This window comes from Protopterus annectens, chromosome 3.part0 (assembly GCF_019279795.1).
Source record: "Protopterus annectens isolate FY-2018-M chromosome 3.part0, PAN1.0, whole genome shotgun sequence".
Lineage (NCBI taxonomy): Eukaryota > Metazoa > Chordata > Ceratodontiformes > Protopteridae > Protopterus > Protopterus annectens.
In genome coordinates, this window is record NC_056731.1 from 949,930,294 (window position 1) to 949,944,911 (window position 14,618).

Sequence of the window (14,618 nt, forward strand, 5' to 3'; positions counted from 1 at the left end):
TATACTTAATACAATCAATAATACTTCCATCTACAAAAATAATTATCAAGAAACTGAACGCACTAATGTTAAATTTCTTATGGGCACCTAATAGACCTAGGATTGCATTAAAGAAACATACTAATAGCTGGTCTCAAGGAGGTATTTCTTTTCCAGACTTTAATTTATATACTATCTCTTCTATTGTAAAAGTTATTACTTTATTAATAGATCAGTCATATGTCACAAAATGGAAAGATTATTGGGAGCTAATTAGTATACACTTCATGAAAATCTCCTTAACACATAAAAATATGATTGTAAATAACTCCATGTTATGGTTACTAAAGGAATTTTATACTTCACCTATTACACCTAAACATATGGTTTGTTACCCATTAAATATTATTATTAGTTATCATAACTTTATATTCATGCACCCTAAGTATAGGGAATGGAATTTTATTGTATTTCCTATAATGTATACTCAGGGTATGCTTTTGTCATCTACTTCTGAAGGAACTCATTTAGCTATAGATAATGATCTAAAGTACTGTTATCAGTTGATATCTGATAATAAATTTAAAAATCTAGATTTCTTAAAACAAGAATTTGATCTAAGAGAAACTTGCTGGTTAGAGGTTCAGACCTTTAGACAACATCTCATTAATAAAATAGATTTAATGTCTAAAACTGTTAAAGAATCTATTCCAACACTGATTGATTACTTGATATTAAATTTACAACATAAAGTTTCTGATAAAGGTAAACTTTCATACATACATAAAGTTATCAGACAAGAAACTTTTTACAGTGTAGATTCATACTGGAATTATTTCACTTCTATTAATGGGGACCCACCAAATCAACAAGATAAACAATATATATTGGAATCTGCTTATAGAACTACATCTTCCATTGTCTGGAGACTTTATACATGGAAATTTTACATAGATATTTTATACACCTTTGATGATGAATAAAATAAATAATAAAGATAATCTATGTAAGAGATGTAATGTAGAAATTAATGCTGACTGGGCTCATATGTTTTATGACTGTATAAAATTGAAAGAATACTGGAAGTCAATTAATGAATTTTTGCAGGCTCTTTTAACAGATAATTTCATTATTTCTAAATCTCTTATATTATTCAACACACCTGTACCTCAAAGTGTTAAAAAGGTTAAGCTTCCCTTGTTATAGTCTATTCTAGCAGTGGCTAGGAAAATAATAACTAGAAATTGGATTTCAGATACACCTCCTTCGTTCAATGAATTTAAAAATGTTATGAATATAGTGTGCCATATGGAAATAAACACAATTAAGACTAGAACAAATAGAAAAACATCTTATTTTATTGTATGGGATAATTTACAAAATTTGTTAAAAAAATTTTAATTTCAATAGCATGGTATTTTAGTTTAATTAATTGATCTGACTGTAGTGGATGTCTTTGTAAATACTTTAGTTGTTTTGTTGAATATTATAATAATACCTATTTTTAATTACTTGTATAAAATTGTTATGATATTTCTCTTATATGTTAAAACAATAAAACTGTTTTGAAAAAAAAAATGTATATGAAAACAAACCTGTTACTCTAGCAACTCTACAAGTTTATGAGCGCAATATTCAAAATATGTCCCTATTTTTACCCCCGTGTTGTCAAGCTATGACCAGAGTTTGTGCATTAATAGATTGAGAGGTATGTGCATAATATTAACTCAGAATCTGGGAATATGTGTGGTAACAGTCAGGTAGTGTTAACAAACATTCACTCCACAGGTCTGTCAAATAAGAAAACTGTGCCTGCCAATATAGATTGAAATCCTGGTCTGGTAGTGTTTACTCTGGTATTGTATGGCTGACATGTAGCATTCAGTAACATCTGATATCAGAATAGTACTGTTGTGTCAACCACCATTTCTCACACTGTGGTACATAAAAATATGTCTAGGAATGTCTGTATGAGACTGTTGTAATTACAAGGTCAGATTGTGCAACCACGAGAGACATAGACAGAAAACACTGAAAAGACAGCAATATTCAAGCAGCGCACTCTGCTGATACTTAAATTCTGGTATTTTTATCAGACACAGCCATGGTTTGAATTCTGGGAGTGGTGGTAAGCTGTATGCATAATCATACCTCTCAACTGTACATATCCTTTCAGAATGTCTAGATAATTGGCTCATATTTTCTGACTGTTCCCCTGTCCCTGTGGCAAATCAGTGGGATGGTCTCAGATTTTTAGTCAGCAAATAATGACATACATTTGATTTACAGACCTCAAAACCTTCAGAAAATGCATATGAAAACACATCCTGTCACTCTATCAGCCCTCTAAGTTTATATGTCCCTAGCTGCAGCCCCATATTGTCAAGCTTTGACCAGAGTGTGTGCAATAAGCGATTGAGAGGTATGTGCATAATATTAACTCAGAATCTGGGAATATGTGTAGAAATAGTCAGGTAGTGTTAACACACATTCCCTCCACAGGTATACCAGGTAAGAGATGTAAATTGTAGCTATACGACAGTTGAAGTATACACTTGTTTACAGACATACAACTGGCCAAACCAAGGCCATAGGGTAGTGTAATAATACCTGCACCTTAATGATTAGAGCAATGATCATTAAGGTTGTGAGAACTACAAGGATATATAAGTTAGGTGACACCCCCCCACCATATCTGCAACAATAATCTAAATACACAAATCAATGGGTATGTTTACACCAAACCTACTGTTGGGACATATGTCGTATTATTCAATAAATATTGAAATAAATATTGAAATGTGTTTCTATTAATGTTCCATGTTAAAATTCTATCATTGGTGGCTTGTTGCTATCAATGTAACCTGCATGCTGTTGTAATGGCCACTGTGGTTCCATATATGCATGTGTTCTGTTTGTTATGCAACTGTTCCAAATCTGGTGCTTTGGGTTAATGGGAATATCTATCCCTGCTGTTATAACTAATCCTGGATTATGTTGACTATTACTAACCCACATATGTTTTATAACTGCAACACCATAGCACATTTTGGAAGGCCTGTCCCAGCGGACCCACCTCTCCCACCTCATCTGGCTCCAGCACATCTGGGACCCACCCTGGGACCTCCTCATACACTGGTCCTGCACCACCTTTGTGTGGAGCCACCTCAGGGGATGGGGCTCACCCCCCCTGTGAGCAGGCACGGACAGGAAACTGTCACCCGTAGTCAGGTCCAGGGATTGGTGCATAGCAAGCTCCGAATTGAGTTTGGAGATCTGCTACACCTGCTTGAGGGCCATGTGGTCAGCCTACCCCTCCTACCCAGCCCACAGCTCAGCAACCTTCCAGGCCGTGAAGGTGGAGCGGTGGCTGCCCATGGCTGGGGGCCTCAGCCCCACTGTTTCCATTTGGGGGCTCATGGGATTCTAATTTCTAAACACCCCTCCCCGTCCAAGGTGTTTACCCCACCATGTGTCATATGCACCCCTGTATGCTGTGTTGCCTACTTCCTATCCAACTTACCTCCCCAAATATACCTAATATCCTTCTCCAACATCCCACTCTCACCTTAAAAAAAAAGGGGAAATCTGGTCCCAAAAAAAAAAAATATATCGCCCCAGACATAGCTGTCCATTTCGCACACTTGTCCACTGGACACATGTGATCTGGTCTAATTGGCTTCACAACATATTACTGTTGTCCTCACCCCTGTCTTAGAGGTTTGAGTGTCCAAATCTACCTCCAAATTCAGTATATATGCAGAACTGTTGCTGTAGAAGAAATGGACCACTATGAACCTTCCCTACACCTATCCTGCACATCCCTAGCTACTTTTCCTATTGTCTTTCCCTCTGATTGCCCCTTTTTGCACCACTTTTCTATCACCCCTTTTTTCTTTTCTCTTAAAGAAATTAGCGCAGGGGTAAGTGGGAGTAAGCACCTTTAAGCAGTAGTAAGTGGGTTTAAGCTTGTTTGCATGGTGGCAAGCAATTTCTACACAAATTAAGCACTTTTATGGATAACTGCCTGTAAGCATACTTAACCGGAAGTTAGCATTGCTTACTGTCACACAAACTCACACAAACCTACTTATAACTTCTTAAAAGTGCTTTAATCACTCTGTATCCAACAGCTCTTATTCTGCCCAGCAACTAAATAATCAGCCCTTGCAAGTCTCAAACCCAGGAACCTACACACTATTGTCACAGTGATTTACCACTAAGCCATTGGAGCTGTGCATAAATGTGATGTTTTGTCAAAGATATCATGCAGCACAGTCATTTAACAGTAGGGAAAATGTATTTATATATGTAGATGTATGTATGTATGTATGTATATATATATATATATATATATATATATATATATATATATGTGTGTGTGTGTGTGTGTGTGTGTGTGTGCATATATAAATAGAGATACATGTATATATGTATATATGTATATATATATATATATATATATATATATATATATATAAATGTATATTGCATTCACATGTTGGATCCACACTCTGAACCTCTCACTGCAAAACATCTGACCAAACGCACTGCTAATGGGGGTAAAGGGGCCCAAATTAAGGATCTCTAGTAATTATTGCCATTTCCCCTTCCTCCTTAGCTGAACAAATATGCCTTGCAACACAATAACAAGCACTTGCAAGTCTTGTACCCAGGACCCTGCACAACATACTCCCGACAAGTTAACAGTAAGCCATCTCAGCTGTAAGTTGTCAGGATATCTGTAACATATTATGCAGAACACTCAGTCTACCATAGGGAATGTACAATATGGAAGCTCTAAACATTTCAATGATACATACACACACACACACACACACACACACACACACACACACACACACACATATACATATATATATATATATATATATATATATATATATATATATATATACATATGGATCTATGGATCTAGGACTTTAGATCGAAAGATTAAAAGCCCAAATCCATTACCACCGAACAGACTTTAACAAAAGCGCTTTCATCGAAAAAGTGCTTTCGTTAAAGTATGTTAAAAAAACACACAATCTACTTGAATACAGGGGGCAAGCACCCCTGCACCACCAATGTGGGGGGCTGTGCCCCCCACACCCCCCTACTTTAACATTCTCACTCAGAGGTTTCACTACAGTGGGGAAAAGGAAATTTTCACTTACTGCATGATAGTACGACTGGAACAACAAGCATACTTACGCGAAAGTGCTGCTTCGGTGAACAACAGTTTTGCGCAAGTATGCTCAACAAATTGGGATTCGGTGAAAGATGCAGTCGCACATCTGTATGGATCCCATACATATATATAGATATATATATGTATATACACATATACACATATACACATATCTTTATATGTGTATATGTGTATATACATATATATACATATATATATATGTATATACACATATACACATATCTTTATATGTGTATATGTGTATATACATATATATATATATGTATATACACATATACACATATAAAGATATTACTACTTATAGATATGTATAAGAAGAGTATATATAGAGGGTGCATAGCATATCAAACAGCCATTATTCCTACATTTGCTACCTTAAAATGGCCAGGCTGGATTTTTTTCTTACAAATGAGAATTATTGCATGAAACATATACCCACACACAATGTAAAGAACATGACACCACACACAAGTTTCCATACATAGAAATGTTTTTTTGTGTACTATTTCAGTTGTTTATGCCACTTCTTATAGCAGTTAGGTGTTTGGAATACATAATAATTGAGTAATGCAACTCCCAAACAAAATGTTTGATACAGTAATGCGAAAAAACATAACATACTTTGCTGTCCAGGCAAAGGCCTTCAAGTAGTACAACAGTAAAAAAAACACTTGCCTTAAAGATAAGAACCAATCAACACTTAATTACAGATGTAGTCCAGCAGTATCTAATTACACTCTGTACTCAACACCTGTACTTAACACCTAGGGGGAAAAGTATTAGTTGTCACAATGTAAATGTATCTGTTACATAACAATGCTTAACGTAAAATGTCACTATCACACTGACAGACAGAATTGTGTGCAAGACAGTAAGCTGTAGCCCGCCACTATTCCCATGGTGAAATGTATGAAAATGTACAGCCATATACCTTAATGTTTCTTACTATTTTGTAACAGCCTAGGTTAAAAACATTTAATAGCCAACCCCCATAAAACATCTTACAAGGGCATATAACAGTGTTTTCTATGCACTGACCTCCAGACTGTACAAGCTCACACACGTTTTGTCCAACTGTTGACCTCATGCATATGGACCCTACCCAACAATTTGTGTGGGAGTTCACAACATCACTGGAATTATAGCAGAAATGCCAGCACTAAATAATGATAGGCCATTACCAAACAACCTCTTAGTGCATGACATATGGACAAAGCCTGGTATATATGTGGAGGACAGAGGCTGGAACACAGGGCCATATTTGCAATATTGCTGTTATACACTGTGAAAGCTGCTGGTGTTACAGGATTGGTTGCAACATACCCTTACTCAGGAATATGAAGTCAGAAACATAAATGGATGTTGCCATGTACAATATAGCAATCAACAGAGGTAATGCCACTGATATATCAGACACAAGACCTGTGTGGTGAACAGACAAAACATAACAGCCAATCCTCTGGCCATCATGTGGATAGGCCCACAGTTGAGAACTATGCAGACAGACTGCATTCCATGCAAAACTAGCATGTATGCACAAACCCTGTAAAACCAGCAGTATTCAATGCATATAACAGCAATACTCACACTGTCCATATGTCTGGAACCATATACAAACATGTATTTGGCCTGTGTCCCCAAGTCCTGTTGTAAGAGGTATTGCTATCTGCTGTCTGTAAGACTGTTGCTCATACACAGGAAGGATGTCTTCCATACAAGAAAGGTAAAGGGACAACGCCCACATGATGTAGTCATTTATAGTAGTGGGTTGCTATGACATTGGCTATTGGAAGTACTACACAGCTGGCTGCATGCAATTAGCAAGTGGGGAACACCAGCTAGTGCAGAGGCCATCAGCTGGTCATGAACATCACCTACAAAAGCCATGCTCCAACCTATTCAAACCAGCTCAATCCCTGTAGTGGAGAGAGAGAGAAAGGAAGAGAAATAAAACAATAACAGTAAAAAATATTACTACAATCAAAAAATAAAAAAACCCAACCAAGGAAGATATCTTAGTGGTACACTGAAGAGAGCACAAGAATAAAACAGGTATGTGAAACATGTACACATGTAATTGAATGTAGTACTTTGTCTGTAATAATGGGACAGATGATACTGACAGATTTATATGAGCCAGCAAGACTTGTTGCTATAATGATGTCCTGCTGAACAATTGCTATGGACATAGCATCTGGCCTTGTAGGCAGTGGGCCATACCTGTCAACTGTGCGGATCTGCACAGAATGACACGATGTAAGCCATAATAATGTTTGTTCTGTTCCTCCAAACATGTATATTAGTCTGGCAAACAGCTGAAGGTGGAAGTAATGAAGTCATGATAGACACATGAGTGTCAGACCCCAGCACCTTCAGAACAGTCATGCTAATGTGAAATGCACCATGCACAAACTTCATAGATTTATAATAGACTTATCTACAGTTTGTCCCTATATATCCCCCCCCCCCCTAAAGTTAGGCTGTGTCCACATGTGATTCTCTGTTTTGTAGCAAGACAGAAAAGTGCAGCAGTGGAGGAAGGAGGTTCAGAGTGTGGACCTGATGTCTGAAGGCACTCTACATATAGAGACATGTATGTCTACATATATACGGACACACACACACACACACACACACACACACACACACACACACACACACACACACACACACGCACATATATATATATATATATATGTGTGTGTATATAGACGTGTATGTCTACATAGATACAAACACACACATACACACACATATATAAATATATATATACATATATACATATATACACATACATTTTCCCTATTGTTGAATGACTGTGCTGCATGACATGTTAGAGAACCCATCACACATATCTGCAGCTCAGATGGCTTACTGGTAAATTGATGTGGCTATGGTGTGCAGGGTCCTGGGTTACACACTTGGTAGGGCTGATAATGTATTTGCTGGCCAGAACAAGGGCTGCTGGATACAGAGTGGTTAAGGCACCTCTAAGCAGTTGTAAGTGGGTGTGAAATGGACAGTTATGTATGGTGTGAAATTTGTTTTGGAAACAGATTGTCCTGTTTTTGTTAAGGTGAGAGTGGGATGTTAGGGTCAGATAGAAGTTATATTTGGAGAGGTAGGTTGATTTGGAAGACAGACAAGACAGACAGGACAGCATACAGGGGTGGTATATGACACATGTGGTGGGTAAACACCTTGGACGGGGAGGGGTGTTTGGAAATTGGAAGCCCATGAGTCCCCAAATGGAAACAGTGGGATTGAGGTCCCCAACCATGGGCAGCCACCACTGCACCTTCATGGCACTGAAGGTCTCTGTGCTGAGGGCTGAGGAGGAGGGGCAGGCTGACCTTCTACTTGTGTCACGAGGACCTCAATGTGGTGTCGCAGATCCCACAATTCTCTGCAGAGCTCCCTATGTACCAGACCCTGGACCTGACTTCAGGTTACAAGATCTTGTCTGTGCGCGCTTCCGGGGGTGGAGACAAGCACCATCCCCTGAGGTGGTTCCACCTGAAGGTAATGCAGGACCAGCAGATGACAAGGTCCTGGGTTGGGTCCCAGGCATACTGTGGCCTGGTGCCATGGCCAGATGAGGTGAGAGAGGTGTTCTGCTGGGAACAGCCTTCCCAAACATGCTATTGTGTTGCAGTTTTAGAATATATGTGGGTAGTAATAGTCAACACAATCCAGGATTAATTATAACAGCATGCATAGATATTCCCATTAACCCAAAACAACAGATATGGAACAGTTGCATAGCAAACAGAGCACATGCGTATATGGAACCACAGTGGCCATTACAATGGCATGCAGGTTACATTGTTAACAACAGGCCACTGGTGATAAGCATTTCAACATGGAACATGAATAGAAACATATTTCAATATTTGTTACACAATAGGGTATATGTCCCAACAGGGGGTTTGGTGTAAACATACCCATTGATGTGTATGTTCAGATTTTTGTTGCAGATAGGGTGGAGGGAAAGAGATGTCAATTAACAGCTATGATATCCCTGCAGTATGAGGTCCTCAGACCTTTTTTTCTGTTCATGTCTTCCAGGTACCATGTCAAGAGAGCGACTCCCTGCATTCATTCCACAGGAGAATAACATACTCATCAACTTTATTTTGCATCACCATGGAACCCTCTTTGGGCGAACAGCCCATGATCTGCAGGAGAGGTCTACCCTGTGAAATGAGCTTGTCCACAAGGTAAATGATGTCGGCCTGCATAACCACTGTCATGAGCAGGTGCAACATCATTGCACTGACCTCATCTGCCAGGCCCATCAGCGTGCTGCTGCAGTTAGGAGGGACAAGCTAGTCACAGTTGGGGGTCATGCCACCCAGCCCCCACTGACACATGTTGACGAGCTCCTCACCAGCCTTGGGGCACCTGCCCACCAACCAAGTCAAGAACCTGAAGATAGCATTGTGGAGGTGGGTGCTACCCACACAATGGATAAGGAGCATGCAGGTAAGGCCTCAGGGTACATTAGTAGACCACTGTTGCTTATCCATCTTCATCTGTAAAGTATATTCATACATATGTCAGATAACATAGTCTGTCGATGCAGTGTGGTAATGAACAAATGTGCATAATCTGTAGTATTGTGGGTTTGTACTGTTGATGTACTGAAATGCTGCTCCCACGCTGCACCAATGTCACAGGTGTGGCTTCTGACATCACATCTCTCACACAACTATATAGGTCCCTATGATATACCTGTGGGGCAGCAGCCTGTAGCTGGTGAGTATGGAGGTCTTTTGTTCAGGTTTGCCAATACACCGGCCATGTTATGGCCATGGTATTTGCCATGCACACATTTAACACACCTATCCATACTGCATGCTGTACATGCTCACTTATTGTTGCTGTTAACTGCACTGCATCACAGTGGTCATCATGGTGGCATATCTGAAGGGTATGTAAGAGCCCTGCAGTATAACTAACAACCTGTCAGTGGAATATATGTGGACAGAGATAAACATAATGGTGGGACAAATGGCCAACAGTAGGGACATGTCTGAAACATTACCCTTATATAGTGGCTACAACAGTGTATATACCAGTATTACAATGGTAACTGTTACAGATTTACACAACGGTATATCACAATACCACATTCCACAACTTTTTCAACCTGTGATGTGATCCTAACATGAGCAGTGAGTGTGTAATATGGAATTCTATGTTAGGACAACAAATATGGGGAATACATATCTTAACAAACACTGGAAGCATATGTGTGCACACACTCCTAATAACATATTGTAAAAGCAGCTTTTGAGGTACTGCAGCATTCACTCATCTTGAGTATGCACCTTCCATCATGTACAGGTTCTCAATGTCACACCAAGTAATGGTTTGCTGTCCAAGAAGTATGTCCATGACATTTGCCCAGTCACCTGCAACAGAGGCAGCCATGACTTGCACACATCTTACAAACCATATAATGGATCCCATAGAGACATAGCCTCCCCTTGCCATTGCATATCCCATGGCAAACAGTGCAGACAAGCATGTATGTGGCGATGATGTATGGGACACCATAAATGTAGAAAATAAACAGATCCCCATTCAAGGCAGATGACAACACATGTTGCAAACTGGTCATGGAGGCTGACCAGAAACATGCAGAAACAGTAAGGGGCTTGCAAGAATGTCTAGCAAGTACTGCCTGTGCAGTACCTGTGTTGACAATTAACTGGACTCTGCATAAGTGTGGCCTGTGGGTTAGGGTAATCAGATGGAAGAGTTGTTTCACAGGAGACATCATCCAGGGCTCTCTACAGGTAGCATATGCATAACTTCAAGTCTCCCAAAGACATGTGTTGCAATGTGTAGTGGTGTAACGAGATCAAGGCTGAAACCTACAGACAGTATTAATAAAGTTACATGTGTTGCACAAGCAACACCTCACTCCACTTCAGGCCCACCATCCCCATCTGTACCTTGCTGGTGCCAGTGTACACCTTTAGGTTTTCTGTTCATTAGCAGGAACTAGGGTGGTAGACATGGTGTTCTGAGTTTGGGACACTGCAAAATGACACTCATGTGTGGCCCACAGTTGTCAAGCATCTGCAAACAGGCTGAGGATGGAGAGGGGTGTCATCCTGAAAATCAACAGTGAAATGAAGCATACATTTAAAGCTCGCTAAGACTGGTTGAATCTGAACACAGTCAAGGTCATGCATTGTGCCAGACATAACCCTGACCTTACAGCAATAGTGAAGGCACTGTGTAACCTCCAAGGGCTGTCCACATGAGCTGACATTGAAATCTGGCAGAGTTGGAGACTTTGTAGGGCAGAGTGACCAAATAATGGCAAGTGAAGATGGGCCATGCTAGTATAGCCCTTCCAGGAATAGTGACTGCTGTAGTTCACTTAACATGTGCTGCAACAAACCATCATGTTAAGGGTATGCACACTTATGCAACCCACACATTGTATGCATCCCAATCAACAGCTGCACAACTAACACATTTGTTTGATAATGCATTTGATTGCACAGGTCATATGTCACACATCAGGTATGTGCAATGTTAACATATGCAGTATTGTGGCCCCATTTGATATCAGGGAAGAGGGTGGCATGTCAAGAAGGGTGTGTACACTCCTCATAGCCACAGTAAGCTTTGACGGTTGTCAGTATAATTGGATTTTATTGCTCATACATGCACTGCTGATGATGAGATCTGCAAATCAGACATCGGGCATTCACTATTGACATTTGTCATCATATCAAGCCAGGTATGTGTCAGACAAACACATAGGAGCTGTGAGCAACAGAGCACACATAACTGCCCCACATTTACACATTCAGCAATGGTGTGTACACTTGTGAGATATGGTGCACAGCAATGCTGTCCACATGGTTGCAGCAGGGGAAGGGGCATCACCTACTAACACAATTCACACATCACAGAGATGTATAATGTTGGTAACAGGGATTGAGTATAGCTGCAGTGCATGCTGTTGAGTGCCATATGTCATGCATGTTGACAGTTTGGTAATGTCTAATATATTTGTGCCACCAAACCTATAAGTGTGTGTGTGTGTGTGTGTGTGTGTGTGTGTGTGTGTGTGTGTAGAGGTAAGCAATGATGTACAGGTCTTAAGTACGTTTTCTGTTTTCCCCTCACAGGTGGCGAGGTGGGTCTGGGTCTCTCCTGCAGGCAAACTGATGTTAGTGTCCATACAGACTCTGACAATGATGATAGGTATAGTGAGGCACAGGTGGGGTTGACAAGGGCTGAAGCTGTTCCATCGGTTGACATCTCACTTTTATCCACCCCATCCCCACAAACAGATGACCGGTGAGGTACCACACAGGCAGATGTACAGGGGTGCTCGTAGGAGGGCTGATGGCTATCATACCCCTGGCAGAAGTCCCACAGCAGGTGTCACCAGATGGAAGTTTCAGGCCATCATGGAGGAACAGGCATGTATGGAACATTATACCACACAGGGTCTGAGGCTCCAGAGGGCTACTCATTCTGCTGTTATTGACAACATCCATGATCTCGCAGGTGCCCACCTTTATTTTGCAGGGGTCCTGGATAGATGGTTGGGTGAGATGGTGGGAATCCTCAACTGTGCAATGTCTGTGTTAGAGCATATGGTGGGAGTAGGGCGACAACCACGTGGCTCCCATAGTGGCAGTACCGATACCAGCACTGCAGTGGGGGTGCTGTCCACACCACAACACAGCAGGCCACATGCATATGGCCTGGCTGGTCCCAAGAGGGACTGAGATCCAGTGGACATTTGCCATCTCAGGGGAGAGTACCATATCTGGCCTTGTACCCGGTAGTGCCCGTGGATCCCCTGGCAGGCATAGTTCTCGTGTCCATGGTCAGAAATGGTGAACTGCACACCCTACCATGTATGATCTGCAGCTGTCCAACAAAATCCTGTATAGCGCAGCCACATGGCTGAACTGTGCGCATATGTACACACACACATACATCACCAACACAGCTAGGGCACCTCCATACCTACACACACCACATCTGCACAGCCCAATTAATAACGAAACCCGCTAAAACACACACACACATGATATCAACCAAACAGTTCAGCCTAGGCCTCTGGCAAACCCACAACACACTCTGTGCATATGATGATAACTGTGCTGCATCCTTGTTATCCATACCATCAATGCAGGGAAAGGCTAATATGGTTCTGATGCACAGGGTGAATGTACTAAGGTGTATCAATGTAATGCTGTGTAACATGTCTTAAGCAGTAAAGTTTAATGCTTACATGTCAGGATGTGTAGCTGTCCAGCCATGATGCATTATAGCTTTATTAACACTGACTGATAGTGGTCTCCATAATATCTTCAGTTTGTGTTGTAGGTGTCTATGTGTCAGCAGGATGTTGGTCTGCTGTTGTTTCCTACAAGGGGTATGGCACTGTGGTGACTTATTGACTGTGTCATATCCTGGGTACAGCTGACCACATGTAATAGGTGTGTATAACAGTTATTGCATGTGCCACATGGCTGATAGGTCTCAGGGGTGTACACAGGTGAGTGCATGGTGGCTGATGTCAGCAGCCCTTCTACAGTGGACAAAGGTAAGTGCACTGGGTGGCACACAGGCACACAACACATGTTTGTGTATAACACACGCACACACACACACACACGCACACACCCACACACACACACACACACACACACACACACACACACACACACACACACACACACACACACACACACACACACACACACACACACACACACACACAGGCTTTGGTGTTGATGCAATATACAGAGAATACTGTACACATGGATGTACTTAATTTTGCAGTGAACCCATTTTAGCCTATGTAATTCCACCAAGACAAAATAGGCAAAACATCACATCAGTAAATAATCAGTCTGCTACTTTAATGTCATTGAAAATGGTACTGGCAGGGTATATGTCCCCTTCCCCAATGTAGTGCAATCCCGGTGTTGGTAAACATAGGTGTGCTGGTGTTGGTGGCACAGCCCTACACTTTGGAGGGTGTGGGGTGGTGTAGAGCCACACATAGTGTGAGTGACAACTACTTAACCTGTTAACACAAACTGTACAGTATTACAGCAGACTAAATGGGGGATACACACAACAATAACCCCAATGAGGGTGGCTGTGTCCACAACATCGACAACCAACTCTATATACCAACTACAGTATCGCTGTACAGCTATACAGTGGGGTACACATCTACTGCAACTTTTGATTAAATTAATTTCCACATGATTCCTTTGAAATGTTAGCATTTGCTGGTCAGTTCTTGGACAGATGACCTCCTGGGCATGTATTTTCTGGAAACTGAAGTAGATCCTTTCACATACACACACACTTACTTGGCAACACTGAGAGTAGAACCTCTGCCTAGGTACTTATTGCCCAATTT